Source organism: Grammomys surdaster, unplaced genomic scaffold, assembly GCF_004785775.1.
Source record: "Grammomys surdaster isolate TR1022 unplaced genomic scaffold, NIH_TR_1.0 126679, whole genome shotgun sequence".
Lineage (NCBI taxonomy): Eukaryota > Metazoa > Chordata > Mammalia > Rodentia > Muridae > Grammomys > Grammomys surdaster.
In genome coordinates this window covers 1,810,007-1,827,572 of record NW_021621467.1, presented here as the reverse complement: position 1 = coordinate 1,827,572, position 17,566 = coordinate 1,810,007, and positions in this window count along the sequence as shown.

Here is a 17,566-nt window from a genome sequence, read left to right as displayed (position 1 = left end):
AAGTAGTATCAGTCTTCTGTCTATGCCATTGTGATTCCGTATTTTACTGTTGAGTTTCTTCAAGTTGTTCTTCAAAAAATCTTTATTAACTTTTTATTTTCACTCTTTCTATATTTCCAGCACCACAAGGAATTCGAGGATTGCATTATTCTTTTCTTCCCTCAATCCTGAAATTTACTGCTCTCTTAAAAGACTCAACTCCTTTTATGGTACAATGATACTAAAGAACAGAAATTTTGAAATTAGCTACTTTCTTCCTGGAATAGCAAGCTATTAAGCATTTTTAGTGGACAGAGCTAGGAAATACAGATAGTAGCCATCCCTAGTGTACATGACTGTATTTACTTCTCACCTGTCATTTATAGTTACATTGACCAGCGATGAAGACACCACCATAAGATTTTAAAATTTTTTTATTTATAACTATTTTCCTACTAGTGGGGATGCTAATTTTTATTATTCATTACATATTTTCACACAAATGTTGACATTGGGTAATTAGCAGGGCAGTATATATTTTTTTTCTAACTTCAACTACTTGCATTGCAGTCCTGACCTCATAAAGACAAATTTGTCCGTAAAGACAAATGGAGAGTTCCAGTTTAAGTACATTGAAATGGTGCATAGGGGATCAAGAACAATAACCAAACAGACATCTAACTAATGTTTTTAATCAACTGTATTTTACTATGCTAATTTCCTATGTTTTTTAAAAAATCAATCATTTGATGGATTTTGCTGAGTGCAATGCTAATACTCTCCATCAGCATTTACAATGAAAATAACAAATTGAGGCTGACTATTCTTGCTAATATATGTCAGACATGTCCTAGAAACTGAAAACAAACAAAATCAATATTATGCCTTATTTTAATTTTGTAAAGGATGTTGGAATACTGTTTCTGTGAATGATGACACACAAAAGTTGCTGGCACTCTTCTGCTTATAAAGTCACAAGAATAAATGAATATCAATTAGACACTTGATTTTCATTTATTTTAAGCTTAAATGTTAGCGATATCATTTGAATAATGCATACAACTACTTTATCTAATAGTCTATGTTTTTTTCCAGCTACTTAGTTTAGAAATGATAATCTTAGCTATGAAGCATGTTTTGATTTGTAAATTTGTGAGTCATTCTTTCTTCCTTGTAAATTAATTTATAAACAATTATAACTTTAGAAGTTAAATACTTCTATTATGGTTATAAAAGTCCTCATCAGTAAGTTTATCATAGTACTTTTTTGTTAAAATAGAACCAACATTTGTCATAGCAAGAGTGAGCTTCAGAGTCAATATTCATGAGAAGATTGTCTCAGGAACCATCTTCACACAGAGTAAGAGTGAATACTGAACAAGTTGTACCAGCCTTTAGCTGATTATCAAAGTGTGTGTAGAGAACATGAGATTTAAATTAGGGTAAGAAATTTAAATTTATCTCTAAAGAGCAATTTTTAAAATTATAGCAAGGACTATTTCACCCTCAAATATATGCTTGCAGTTTAGCTTTTATAATTGTTTTTTCTTCCAAGACTTTACAAAGTCATAATTTAGAGTTTTATGGTGGGTTAGGCATGATCTTACCCAAAGACCAAGGCACAGAGAGTATTACTGAGTTACCCAAATGTCCCATCCTAGCTTTGAGATCCTAAGAAAGCCATTTGCACTTAGACTTTATGTGGAATGAAAACAAGAAGGCTATCTGGTCATATCCCATGATGAAAAATCACTGTTTTCCATATGTCATGTCACAGCAATGTCCACGACAGAGACAAAGAAGACATATCCACACATTAATAGGTTTGGGATCAGGGATCTCTCTGACATGGTAGAATGTAGGGGAAAAAATTCTTTCTCATCTACCACAAAGTTCATGGTTAATACTTAGGTAGCAAAGGTAAGAGATTAACAAGAGAAAAGGCGTAATAAATGTATTTAGAAAATGGGTTTTTTTGAGACAATAGGATGGACCTGAAACATTTCTTCCTAAGTGCATGTGTTGGATGCTTCTATTCCAGCTGATGGCATTATCTTTCGAGGCTGTGGAACCTTTAAATGACAGCATCTACCTAGAGGAAAGTAGATCACAAAGAACAAGCTTGGCCTCTAGTTCTACTGCCTTTTCTCTTTTGTGGTCTTCTCTCAGGTGAACACCCTCCACAGCTCTATTGCTGTGGAATGAGCCATTTCACCAGGCCTTCTTGCTACTATCGACTGACATCTTCTGTAAGTGTGAGCTGGGATAGCCCTCAATGATGGGAAAACAAAGACTTAAAGAACTGTGCTTTCATTGTTAGGTACAAGGAAAATCGAGCAGCAGCGACACAATGTGATTTGGCAGAAAGAGGCAATAAATGGAGGGGATGCTGCAAGTCCTGTCCAGATTTTTTTCTGGTTTTATTTCTCTCTTCTGACTAAAGGGCCAATACCTCTCTGAACTGGCCTTCGGGAAGAAGGTAGAGAGAATTTCTTTTATATTTTCCAGGATAAGAAGAATAGAGAGAAGGTTTGTCTAACATACAAAGGCTCCACGTTGGGGGTGTCATATTTTGAGTCCCTAAAATAGAATCATATTAAGACCTTGTGTGTACTTTGTTACAAATGTCAGATATTTTTAGACTTGCATTTTATTCGGCTATAACAGCAGCCATATAAAAGGGAGGATGCAATGTTCATCCTGTGCCTTCAGAGAAATGCAGGCCCAGTATCTGGAGGACAGTATCTGGAAGTCAAGATGCTGAGTTGGAATTTGATGGTTTTTGTTTTTGTCTTTCTTTTTAACAAAGTCCAGGACTCATTCCAGTTACACACTGACACTTTTTTAAAGAATATTTTCGATGAAATCTGAATACCAGGCATCACTGAGAATTGGAGGCATTTGCATTCTGACAAAAACACACTCATTTCTGGGAATGGAGCATGAAGCTTTAGTAGAAGAATCCAGATCAGTGTCCCACAAAGAATCCTCTGCAGGCCACTAGTTTCATGTGAAGATGTAAACCACTGCCCTTTATTAATTACTGTTGGATTCATCCTTAAGAGACAGGAAATGAAAGAACAGTAAAATAGCAATGATGTACATGAGAGATAATTCTCTCTTGGAGAAAGGAGATACGAACTCTGGACTCCACAGTGACCAAGGAATCCTGCTTTTGGTATCTTTAGGTCTCTAAGCTCTATGGTCATCACTGGAAGAAGAGATGAGTCAGAGCAGAACTGGGCTCCTTTCTAGGTCTGCACACGTCATTTCCGCTCATCTCTCAGTTTTCAGCCAGAAGTAGCAGAAAGGGAAAAACAGGAAAGAAAATCTTTGGCTAAGTTTGTCTTATGCCCAATCAAAGTTGAATATTTTCTATAAAAGAAGGCACAAATGCATTTGAGAATTGATTCAAAGACCTGTGAGTATCTCTAATAGTGTGCTTTGTTACTAAGAGGTAAAAGAATTTTTTGATCACACAAGACTACCAAGTACTAAGATAAAGTTGAAAATTTTTTTTTAACTCTAGGCTTTTCAGATACAAATGCATATTGCAAAACTCCCAAGAGTAGAATACAGAGTATGGAGTTTCCATGTGTACTTCACTATAGAACTCAATGCACAGAGAGTTCCTTGCAATTAATAGTCTATAGAATGTATATTTTGGGGAAGTACTGCTGAACACTGATGAATCTAGGGTGAATAATTTCTGTTTCCAGCTGCCAAGTTCCAGACTGCCTAGATGTTGGCTCATCTCTGACTTACTTAATTTGATTTTATTCTATTTGAAATCAGTATTTAGAGAACCGTATATAATGAGCATATCTAGAGAGGAACTTGCAAATATGAACAATTACAGAAAAGCCAAACAATTGGCTATTAGAGATGAAATTCCTAACATTGTGCCAAAAATATCTCGAGCAATTTTCAGGTAGATAGTGCAAGATTTTATGGTAACCAATTAGGAGAGATGGTACTTGGGAACATCACAGTGACAAAAGCTACCCCTCACTGATCTCAGAGAGCAGATATCAGTACTCTGTGTCTAGAACGGTAGATACACTGGTAGATCTGGCTGAGCCTCAAGTTCAGGTTCATATTCTGCCTGTCCAGCAGCGTGTGCAGTTTCATCAATTCACTCTCACTGATTGAAATCTGCTTTATTGTTTGTGCTTTTGGTTTCACATCCAGTTCAATGCTACGGAGGTATTTCCCTTTATTTTCTTCTAGTAGTTCACCGTTTGGGGTCTTATATTTTCAATCCTCCTGGGTTAACTGTGAATATATTATGAGATAAAGGTGTAATTTATTCTTCTTGAATACCTTTTACTAAGAGTTTGTCTTTTTCTTAGAAAGTGATATATTTCCCAAAATATGTCATATGAAGAGATACAATGCAAGATATTTTGGTGTATAATCCATTCTAAACACACCCAGGATTTAGGCAAATTGCATTTTTGGACCCTAGACATCTCACCTCTTCAACTTGATCAACAGCAACATCTTGTTTATCTTTTATAAAGAGATGGCTACATAAGACGGAACAAATGGAATTATGTAGGTGAAATACTACATGAATCTAAAAGACTATGGGACAGAGGTTTTCTCAAACCTTACAATCAAGGGGGACAAATTCACACATAATATTTCACTATGCAAATTTATAACGGACACATTCATTGCATCTTCTAATCTTCTTCATTTAAAAAAAAAAGGCAACTTGGTTCTTCTGGTGGCTCAGGGAAAAACCATAAGATGATCCATTCTTCCAGGCACTCAATGAGAAACCATGTTCTTTTCTCCAATCTAGTTACAATCTAGGTTGTAGTTTACCATCTTTCTTATATGTCCTTCAGCGTCTTTCACCAAAACTGTATACATAGATTCCCAGTTTCTTACTGTCTCTTCTCTACATGGGCACACATGTGCAGACACATTATGTTTTCCTCAAAACCTTCCCCAGTCTTTTTCAAAATGAAAGACAAACTCTGACTCATCATCATGTACATGGTACACAGACTTTCACATTTCTGCCAGAGTTAAACCGTCCTCCAAATTTCACACAGTTAATTCTCACTTTCTAAAACTTGTGCTCAAAATGTCACTTTCCTAATGAGACTAACCCTGGTAACCCTAGTTAAATTTGAAATTTGTTCTTTCAGTGTGTGTGTGGGGGGGGGAGGGGAGGAGATAGCTCTAATTACCTTCCTTTAATTCACTTTTGTGCACTACTGACTTCCTCTAGGATTTCATACTATGAACATATTTATTATGTTTATTGCCCACTATCTATCACAGTTTCTTAGCTAAGTGACTCAATGACTCAGAGATTTTTGGTTTTTTTTCCCCTAATAATACAAGCCAAGTATGCAAAGTTATTTAGTACACTGAACATAATTTATATGTCTTAAAGTTTCAGTGGTTGAGTTTGGAAGGCAAGCGTGTCAATTTTATAGCCACATAATAGAGAAGTGGAGGTTAGATACCTTCTCCAACACTACAGTGACAGAAAGTTACATGCCCAGAATCCAGTCACTGAGTCTGGATTGTACTACTCCAGGGCCTCATACAATGTAATGTTTCTGATTCCTGAGTTCTAAAGTTGAGGAAGAGAATATTTTGAAAAGAAGGCTTGTCAATCCACTCTATTCAGGCTAGTTTTATGTCACTCTGGTATAACCTAGAGTCATTTTGGAAGAGGGACATCATTTGATAAAATACCCACACAAAAGTGGGCTTTGGACAAGCCTACTGTGCATTTTCTTGATTGATAATGGATGCACGAAGTTCAGCCACTGTGGACATTGTTACCACTGGGGAGGTGGTCTGTGATGCTATAACGAAACTAGTCATGGAGAAAATTCAGTAAACAGCATTTCTCCATAGCTTCTGCTATTATTATTATTGTTATTATTATTTTATTATTATTATTACTATAAACAAGGAACCTCATCATGGATCTGAATTCTGTTCTGAATATAGCAGAGACAAGGGGAGATAGAAAATGAAAGAGCAGACAGGACAATGGATGAAGAACTAAGGAGAGACTTCAAGACGTTGGTTATTCCCATCAAAGAAAGTTTGACTGGGCGGGGTGGTTAGATATCACAGATACCAAGGATAGAGACTGGAGAATTCTCATCAGATATAGAGGGTGCTCTGTTATCAAGAGTGCAGTTCGTCATTGTCATTGTCATCATTGCTTATGATGATGATAATGCGGATGCTGAAGAAGCACAGCAGTATTTTTTTTAGATGCAACAGATTTTAAAGAAGTACCAACATCGGCCTAGAACAACATCGGCCTAGAAGAGGGTTCAGGAACCTGATGAAAGCTGAATATATAGAGCAGCTTTGCTGTAGATATAGAAGTTACTTCAGTAAAACAGATAAAAAAAAAAAAAAGAAAACATGTTCTTTCACATAGCCTAGGTTGTAATGGGAGAGAAATCCAAGCAGGTTTTCTCCCATGGCATGCAGTGCCCATGAGGAGTTTGGAATGTAGAAGTTTAGGATCATTCAGGACCTTTGTTATTGTTCTTTAAAAGGTAAATACTTGGAGATGAAGGGAAATGTGTTCCAAGCTACTTCTTAGCAATGTGTGTGTGTTTGTGTGTGTGTGTGTGTGTGAGTGCATGCAAGGGAGAAGGAACAAAGGACAGAGGACATAATGGCTGCAGCTGACATATTGGTTTGTGAGCACATTCTACAAATGGGGGCTGTTAGGGGGCAGCTAACTGTCTGTTGCTGTCAAGTGGAAGGTGGTGGAACAATTGAAACGTAGCTTAAGTCTGTGCTTTGATGAAGTGCATTCCAAACTGCTTTGTTCCTCGAGCAAAGAAACATAAACACCCTAGTTGTCTCTTCTCTCTCCACAAGGTTGTCTAATGTATGTGCCATAGATTTCTGTCTCCTCATTTCTTTAGCCTTTATTCCCTGACTATATTTCCAATATAAGCCAGATTATGATACCCTTTTCCTTGACTCTTTAGTAGCTAGTCAATAATATGCTGGATATATTATCAATGTCATCTTTCATTAATGATTCACACTGGTTTCTGACATATTTTGTAAACAGAAAGATCCGATCATGTCACATTGCTACTAAACATTGTGTCTAAGAACAAAGTTTAGAGATTGGTATGCAAAATATTCCAGGATGTGACCCTGGGATATAATTAAAGACTTCACTCTGAATACTCCTCCACGAATGCTTTGAAGTCCATGTAGAGAACTTAAACACTCTAAATACCCTCCTTGTCTGATTGTACTATTCTTACATTCTGAACTCTCTTCCCTGATGTTTTATCCATACTCCAACTCTGGATTTAGTATGTGCTTTAATGTAACCTCTTCTAAGAATCTTTAAAGTCCTTACATCCTGAAATTAGAGAAGGCACCCTTTCTTCTACCATCACAGAGATTTTGATGTAGCTTATAACGTCTGTCACATTGTAAGGCCGTCTATCTCTTTGATAGGTCTGTTTCCACTACTATTTCTGCTACTGACATGAGAAGGTATGTAAAATTGTTCAGAACATAGATTTCTTCTCTTGATTTTCATTTATTATAAGGAATTTGCAAATGAAAACATTATTCAGTAAAATTGGTCCGATCCTAAGCCCACACATCTCAATAAACTTCTATACAGTTAGAATAGCCATTCTGAAGTGGTGGAGTTTCATAATAGATTTTATAGTTTTATTGTCCAGTATATGTTTTTCACTTTTAGACTGCAAAAAAAAATGAAAAATCCAGGACAGAGTTGAAATCAGAAGACCAATTAGTTTTAGAAACAGTTTCATGACACGAGTCCATTACTTGCATTCAGCACTTCCTTAATAGCTTCAGTTCTCCTATTGTATGGGAAAACATTGTTTTTGCATTCTGTATTTCTCTTTGTGTGTTTCCATGTTTTGGTTTTCCTTGGAAAGAAAACAAGATAAAACCAACAGGAACTCCCAGGTAAATGAGCCCTTCAAAGTGAGTGTGGAACACCCAGATAATGTAGAGAAATTGCATGCCCCTAACCCTGGTCCTATGCATCCCTTCCATCTGGGTGCTCCAACATTTTAATAAGAAATGAATAAATATGCCAGTGCTTTCATTATAATATATCAATTGCAATATGTATCAAGGTCCAAGGAATGATAGTATGAGTTCCTTCCCTGAGAGATGTTTCTTTTATTTATTAAAAGTTATTTCATTTCAAATTGTCAGCATGTTGAGGGTGCTATTGAAATAAGCCTGGAATGATCACCATACATTTCTTGTATCATGAAGACAAGTTTTGCTTCAAATCTAGGTGGAGAAACCAGGACCTGATTTACCCTCTGTCATAGTGTAGTATTGTTAGAATGAAGTATCAGAGATTATAATTTAAATTGATTTTGTGTAATTCTGGATGTGCTACTGACACCTGATGTCTGGTGAGGGTCATCTAGCTGTTTCCTCACATGAGAAAATAGGGTTAGTAAGCTAGCCAGATGTTATGTGAAATATCTATAAAAAGATGGTTAGTCCTCTCAAGGAGAGAACAGTCCATATGTCTTCATCATCTCTCAAAATTATCAACATGGTACCACTTGAATTTTGGAGGAGACACATTTAACAGCTTGGCAGGAATCTGACTTTGGCCAAGGACAAGGAAGTAGGCTTCCGGCAGGAATCTGACATTAGGCTAGAACAAAGAAATAATTTCAGGCAGGAATCTAAATATTAGGCTAGAACAAAGAAGTAGGTTTCAGTCATGAAAATGACCTTGGGCTAGGACAAGGAAGTAGGCTCAGATATTTTGGTCATCCTGATAAGCCCTTAGAAACAGTGATCACAAGAGTGTTCATGGAATTTTGCTTATTGCCTTGCTTGTTCTTTGGCTATTTGTGTTTATTGTCTTGCTTGTTCCTTGACTATTTGCTTCTATTGTGTTGCTAGTTCCTCAACCTAGAACTGACTTTAATACTTGCCTGTAATTAAAATGATATAAAAGCAAGAAGGAGGAGGGGAGATGGTATAGGGGGTTCTAGGGAGGAGAAATGGGGAAAGGGGATGACATCTGAAATGTAAATAAATAAAATATCCAATTTAAAAAAAAGAAAAGCTTTCTCCTACAACAACTTGTACTAGCAACAACAAAAAGGATGGACAAAGCATGAAAGATGGGCCAGTGTTCAAGATGTTGACACAAGGCAAGCAAAGCCAGTGATCTCTGGGAAATGGGAAACAAATGAGAATTTTTCATTTGTGTGTGTGTGTGTGTGTGAAAACCGTTTTGAAAAGCCTAGCCTACCTTGGCACCATAACAGAAATCTGTGTTCATTCACTCTGATAATTAAAGAAAAAAATAGAACTAGAGAAAAACCAACCAGTAGCATCAGATGGAGATGGAACTTCACTCTCTGCACTGCATGGCCTTCAGAATGTGCTTCCTGGGGCCGTGGAAGGCAGATGAAAGAAGGTTATGTGTTCTGAAGAGGTATGGATGAAGTTGTGATGAGGAAGGGCAGGGCTTCCTGGCAGATTCTAAGTATAAGAAAATATAAAATTAGGAAGAATTTAAATAAGAGCTCTTATGAACTTAACTTGTAGTCTTTTAAATGTTTGGGAGAAGAGAGAGTACAATTTAAAAACTGACTAAAAGTCATTCTTACTCTTTCTGCCTGGTCCAGACGACTGGAACTTCTGACAATGCCCAAGAATGTGCTTTTGTCTTATCTGGCCTGAGAACTGAAAAGAAAAATCATCACTTTCTCGTTTGCTACTTCTACTGATCTTGTTCTAAGGACAGCAAGCGGAATCCAGTCCTGTCTGCATTGAAGCTTTTTTTTTTCTTGGAGTTATGTGTTTGTCTGGGGATCACTGTGCATGTCAGAGATCAATTACTTGTAGAAGGGATACATATTGTTTAGGGCTTGCTGTTTTTGTAAATTTGATTGTAATCTGAATTGTACTTTGAGGCTGTATAAATGTTCTCGTTTATCCACATTCTTGTGCATTCCTGAGAAGTATGTATCCTGTCACACTGATCTATTTAAGAAACTTCAGAGACAGGCAGACATTTATACCGCTCTGCAAAAACAGTTGTCAGAGCTTCTTGAATGTGCCAGTCTGTTCATTATGATACATGGACAGCAGTGGCTATCATGGTCCAGGAAGGATAAAGTTTCTGTCCTGAGACATACTTTAGGAGATTATTAATATTTCTTTTGTCTACTCCACCTTTCTTTCAGGTCTCCTTCTATATTACTGTGAGTGCTATTATTTCCCACTATACATTACAATCATAGGTAGATACCCAAATACAGGAGCCTGTAATGGGCTTGTATAACTTTTCTAAAAGACCCTTCCTCTGATGCATATTGTTTTACAGTTATAACATTTAATGTCCCTAAATTGAAAACAGAAGAAGCAGGGGAGGGAACAGGAGGTGACAAAGGAAGAGGAGGAGGGAGCTGGGAAGACAGTGTGCAGCAGGAAGAGGCAAGACATATGGGAAAACAGGAATCCTCAAGTTTGTAGAACAAAACCAAGCACGTACGTGATTGACACTATGCCTTTGCTACCTCTCTAATTATGCTTTCATTTAAGGGATGCTGTGAATGAGGAAAATTCTGGTTTAGAGAGCAGAGATCACCAAGTCTATAGCAGCATTCATACATAATTACTGACATAAAGGTTCTTTTAGCATACCAGAACATGGTTTTGGCTTCTGTTATATATGTGTATATAACATGTATATGTATGAATACATATATATATTTATAAACATATAAATTTGCTGTAAATAAATTTGTTTCAAACAATATATTATGATTGCAGTTCCCTCCCAACATGCCCCAGATTCTCTGTTCTTCCCCATACATCCAACTCTATGCTCTTTCTTTCTCTCAATTTAGAAAATATTCAGACGAACAACAACAAAAAGCCAAACAAATTACAGCAACACAATCAAAAGGAAAAAAAAAGAAACATACAATATCCATTCCATTCACATTGGGAGCCAATTCCACATTTTTTTAATCTGGTTTCTGAACGCTAGATCCACTCACTTGAAGTTAAAGACTACTCATGATAGTAATCCGTACATATTAACACAGAATTCCCACACTGAAGCATTAAAAGCAATTCCAGAACAAATAGTTAGTGCTATTTTTTTTGAGAAGCAGAAAGATTGTATATTTTGAGAACTAAAAATCTTACTTTATGCTGGCATCTGAAGAAATAGACACCAAAGAGTTCACAGTGGTTCTACTCAGAGCTTTAATGGTCTTTCTTTAGGGAAGGAGCCCAAAGACGAGAGATGCCACAGTGGATGGGAAGTCTCTCATCCACTGTTAATAATAGGGCCTGAGAGTTGCTGAGAACCCTTTGAAACTGTTTCTGAGAATATCATGGTTGGAAAGAAAGGGCTTGTACAAACTTCTGCAAGTCACAATTACTTATTTACTTCTTGTATTTGACACTACTTTGAAGGGATCTAAGAATAGCAAAAGCAAGACCTTGTAAGGATGATGAGATACCAATTACTTTTAATCACTTTCCAGCTCTCTCCCCTAATTATCTATCATGTCATCTGGGATTTATTGTGCAGTACTGTGATATTCACATTTACAGCGTTGCCATATTCAACTAATTCAGATTAGTTTATAGATGTTGCTTCATGACTGTTATACAAATTAAAAATACTTGAAATGCTTCCGTGAATAAAGGATTTGATGGGCTATCTTCACATTTTTCATGTGGAATGTATTCTAGCAACAGTTTATGGTAGCAACCATTTTTGAGGAATCCCAATGATAATTCCCTAACAGTTAGGGTTACTATGGCTGAGATGAAACACCGTGACCAAAAGCAACTTGAGGAAAGAATTTCCTTTGCTTATACTTCTACATCACTGTTCGTCATTCAAGGAAGTCAGGACCGGGCTCAAACGAGGCAGGATCCTGGAGGCAGTACCTGATGCAGAGGCCATGGAGCAGTGCTGCTTACCAGCTTTTTTTCACATGGCTTGGTCAGCCTGTCTTCTCAAAGAACCCAGGACCACCATCTTAAGGGTGGCTCCATCCAGAATGAACTGTGCCCTCTCACATCAGTCACGATGTGAGTCATTTTGAAAATGGCCTACAACCTGATCTTATGGAAGCATTTTCTCAATTGAGGTTCCATTCTTTCTGGTGATTCTAGTATAAAACTATCCATCACACCCCTTCTATATTTCATGGTTTGCTTACTATACTCAATTTATGTAAAGTTTGCTTACTATTTTCCTAAACTCAAGTAAAAACTGTATAAAATATCAATCATAATCCCACCAGACTATAATGCTTTGCTAACTCCAAGATTTAAGTATTTGGTCTCAATTTTTAAAAGTATTCAAACTTCTGCATATTAGTAAAATAGTTTGAAGGTATCAAAATACATTTTATGTTAATTATTTGGAAAACACATGATTGGAAAATCTACAGATTATGGTATAGTCTTTATTATTTTATTCATTGTCCTACCACTACAAGATAAGCGAGGGTAGCTCTAATTAGCCTTATTCCAAAGTGTGGAATATTCTTAAGTCAGTCTGAGTATGCTCGTTCTGTGTTTTTCCTGACCATGTAGCACGATCATTTCTCAACGAGTTCCTTCCTGATATCAGGAATGACTGATCTGAGATAGAAAACTGCTGTTTTCCATAATAGTTGTTCATATACAAAATAATTATGCTGGACTAAAAAGGAGCATCTGAAGAACATCCTTCAGCATTCAAGAGCTCCTCAATGGTTGGTGAGCTACCCTTCAGGGTTAAAAACCACTTATACATTGAAACAATGGAATTTACATGCTTCAGAGGTTTTCTTTCCCCTTATCTTGTCTGTTAGAATTAATAAGTTAGGAGCATTCAGCTCTGAATGGAGGCTTGATTGCATGCCTTTTGCTAAGGATCCGAGACGTGAGGAGACTACAGTGTGTGGCACTTAAGACGAAGCACCTTCTGGACCCAAAGCTGCCTCGCACTGTTTCCATTTTTATTTCCTATTGTTTGCCTTTCAACTAGCCCTGATGCTTACAAATACATCCTAAAAATAATAAACCTTTTATTTCCAGAATAAGGATGACACTGCGATTTAAATTCTTAGTTTATGATTTGTGCTATTTGAGTGGTAAATTATAGCACACAAGATCAAAAGACATGGGGGTTTTCTTCATTTAGGGTTTTGTTTAGTGTCTTCACTTTCTGGTGGTTATAAACACTCCTAGAAAACACATTAAATTTAGGAACAGGCAATGGGATTTTGATTAGAAGGCATTTCTTCCTGATTCCAGCTTAGATTCTTACTTTATATTGCTTGAAAGGCAATTAAAGTTTTCATATGCAACAAAAATAAATTTATGCAACATCCTTCTTGTAAGAAAATCCGAGGAGTTGAAGCACTTTGTTTATTGGATAAGTTATTGAGCAGGAAATCCAGAATTACTGATTGTCTCTAAATTAGTTACTTGATTATATTAATTATCTCATGCATTGGCTCTCCACTTACAGAATGACGTTAATTATAGCTACCCTGCTTTATCTCACAGGAGGTTTTAAGAGACTGGCTTGTATGGTAAATACACCAGTATATCTAAAGACCTTTCTCACATCCCCAGATCGCATGTAAAAGCTGGTGGAGGTTGTGTATCTATAATTTCTGTGCTCTTACTGCAAGATACAAAGCAGGTACAGAAAAATTTGTAGAAACTTATGAGCCAGCTAGCCTGGTATTCACAACATCAAACAACTAAGAGACTCTGCTTCAAACAGAGGTGGAAGACAAAGAGCAAACCTAAGGTTGTTCTCTGCCACATGTGCACCAGAATACCACGTGGTACATTCACACACATCATCCATCCATGTACACATACACTGAAGGGTGGGAGGACAGTATGTTTAGACGGTAAAGAGTGAGTCAAAGTGGTAAGATTATTTCAACAAGAAGATCAATCTAAGGTTTCTGCTCTATCATTTAACTGGAAAGAGTTGGGTTTGAACTTTGAAAATGAGCTATTGTCTATGTGCCGGTGGTTGGGGTTCTGTGTAGGCTTCGGAGTCCCAAAGGTTAGGGAATAGCATGAGCATCATGGGATTGAGAGTGTGCCTGTCTATCTGGGTTCCCTGGTAACAACAATTTTCTTGTTTCTCATAAGATGTTCAGTGAGATGATTGTTTTACTCTAAGTTTAGATGTGAAAGTTAGAGTTATTCTTATTTTTTTTAAAAAATCAATTTATTTATTCACTTTATATTCTGATTGCAGCTTCCTCTCCCTCCTGTCCTTTCAGGCCCATTCTCTTCCCTCTCCTCCCCTTTTGCTCCTCCCTTTCTCCTCAGAGAAGGGAAGACCTCTCCTGAATATCAATCAGCCTTGTCTTATGAAGTTGCAGTAGGACTAGGTGAATCTCTCCTATGGAGCCTAGACAAGGCAGTCCAGTTAGTGAAAAGGGGTGCAAAGGCATACAACAGAGTCAGAGACAGTCCCTGCTCCAGTTGTTAGGAGTCCCAAATGAAGACCAAGTTGCACATCTGTTACATATGTATAGGGAGCCTAGGTCCATCCCCTGTATGCTTTCTTTTTGGTTAGTGGTTCAGATTCTGGGAGCACCTGTGAGCCGCTTAGTTGATGCTCCAGGTTTTCTTGTAGTGTCCTTGTACCCTCTGGTTCCTTCAATACTTCCTCCCCTCTTCCACAGGATTCCCCAAGCAGCAGTGAATGTATGTTGCGGTTTTCTGCATCAGTTTCCTATCAGCTGCTAGATGAAGCCTCTCAGAGGACATGCTAGGTTATGCTAGGTTCCTGGCAGCAAGTAAAGCAGACTATCATTAGTAGTGTCTGAGGTGGGCTATCTCTCATGGCATGGGACTCAAGTTGGGGCATTCATTGGTTGGGCATTCCCTCAAGTTCTGCTCCATCTTTATCCTTGCATATCTTCTAGGCTGGACAAATTGTGGGTTAAAGGCTTCATGGGCAGGTTGGTGTCCTCATTCTTCTGTTAGAAGTCTTGCCTGATTACAGGAGGTGGGCATTTCAGGTTCCATGTCCCCCATTGCTACGAGTCTTAGCTAGGGTCACCCTCATATGTTCCTAGGAGTGTCCTGGATCCTAATTTTCTAGTTCATTCCAGAGACTGCACTGATCGCTCCATTCCTTGTTCTCTCTTCCTCCCATCTCAGCTCCTGTTCCTCTCCCTCAGTCAATTCCCTCCCTCCATCCACTCCCATTTCTATTTTATTTTCTGTTCTCAGTGAGATTGACGCATCCTCCCTTAAGTCCTCCTTGTTACTTAGCTTCTTTACGTTTGTGGATTGTAGCATGAATATCCAGTACTTTATAAGTAATATCCACTTATAAAAGAGTACATGTCATGTGTTTCTTTCTGGGTCTGGGTTGCTTCACTCAGGATTATATTTTCTAGTTTCACCCATTTGTCTGCAAATTTCATGATGTCTTTGTTTTTAATAGCTGAGTAGTATTTCATTGTGTAAATTCATCCCACTTTCTTTATACATTCTTCAGTTGAGGGACAGTGAGGTTGTTTCCAGTTTTTGCATACTATGAATACAGCCACTATGAACATAGTTGAGAAAGTATCCTTGTGGTATAGTGGGGGCATCTTTTGGGTATATGTCCAGCAGTGGCATAGCTAGGTCATAAGGTAGTTCTATTCCCAATTTTCTGAGAAACCGCCAGATGGATTTTCAAAGTGGTTGTCCAACTTTGCACTTCCACAAGCAATGGAGGAGGAGTATATGCTTCCACATTCTTGCCAGTATGAACAAGGTCTTGGTTTTGGTGATTTTTGTATTGTTCTCGTTGTTTCTAATTTATTGATTTCAGCCCTGAGTTCTATTATTTCCTTCTGTTTACTCCTCTTTGGTGTGCTTGCTTCTTTCCGTTCTAGAGCTTTCAGAGGTGCTGTTGTTAGTGTGAGATCTCTAATTTCTTTAAGAAGTTACTAAGTGCTATGAACTTTCCTCTTAGCACTGCTTTCATCAGTATCTGATATGTTTGGGTATGTTGTGCCCTCATTTGCATAGAATTCTACAAAGCCTTTCATTTCATTCTCTCTAGGCCCAGCGGCCATTGAATAGAAAGTTGCTGAGTTTCCATGAGTTTGTAGGTTTTCTGTAGTTGTTGAAGTCCAGCTTTAGTCCATGGTGTTCTGTAAGCTTCTTGTGTTTTTATAGGCATCTCTTGGCTTAGGTTAAGAAAATGTTCTTCTATGGTTTGTTGAGAATATTTTTGGGACTTTGCAGCTGAGAATCTTCTCCTTCTATTCCTATTATTCTTAGGTTTGGTCTTTTAGTAGTGTCCCAGATTTCTTGGGTGGTTTGTGTTAGGTACTTTTTACATTTAACATTTTCTCTGATGGATGTATCAAGTTTTTAAATAATATCTTCTACACATGAGATTGTATCTTTCATTTCTTGTATTCTGTTGGTGATGATTGCATCTGTAGTTCCTATTTTCTTCCCTATGTTTTCCATCTCCAGATTTTCTCAGATAATGTTTTCTTTATTGCTTTTATTTTCATTTTCACGTCTTGAACAGTTTTATTTCCTTCACCTGTTGGATTGTATTTCTTTAAGGGATTTATTCATTTCTTCTTTAAAGGCCTCTATAATTTTTATAAGATTGGATTTAAGGTCATTTTCTCGTGGTCTCTTATTTCTCATACATCCTTTAGACCTGAGAGACATTTTGATGCTATCAAAATTTTGTGTTTTGATCTCCTCCCTTTTGGTCTTCATTGCCTCTATTGTAGATATGGTATTCCTCATCTTCACAGAAATCCACTCTAGTATTTCTGAGCCTTACAAAATATATCAAGCCAATCATTTCCCTAAACATTTTATATTATGAGGTAAAGTTTTAAAAAAATTCATTAATCTTCATTTCTTGCTAAGTAATCCTTTAGTCTTCTTGATCTAAAATTTCTGGAAACTTTAAATAGACCTGAGCGAATTTATTTTTTCCTAAAGTGCATCCTAGACTTTAATCTTATAGATTTTACTCCATGATTATTAGTCTGTACTTGATCTCAGATATTTTTGTTCATTACCTCTTAGTTTTCTAACATTTTTGTTTTCAAATTCAGTCAGTTTTTCATGATGACTCTTAAGTTCTGACATGGAACTATGTTCTGGAAAATGAAGGAGTGAGGACATCTATTTCCAGCATCATTTGTAGGTTGCAACTAGCCATTGTGGGAATATCTGTACAACGGCAGGGAGTAAACAACAAAATAACCTCATCCCATTTTTAAAGCATTATGCCAAAGTTACTTCTTCTAAATCTTTAATAGTTTACATATATTCTTGTATTGTTCATTTGGCTGGTTCTTTAAGTGTTAAAATTAAAACTTAAAAAGTTATTTAATTATTATTTTGTTTTTTTCCAACCTATTTTCTTAACTTCCTGGCTTATTTTCAGAAAATTTTGGCCTTCTCAGTGGAAACAAATCTCCTAATGAATGAGAGGGGGAAAAGGGGGAGAGGGGGAAGAGGGGAGAGGGGGGAGCGGCGAGAGAGGAAGAGCGTCGTGGAGGGAGGGCGAGGGGGC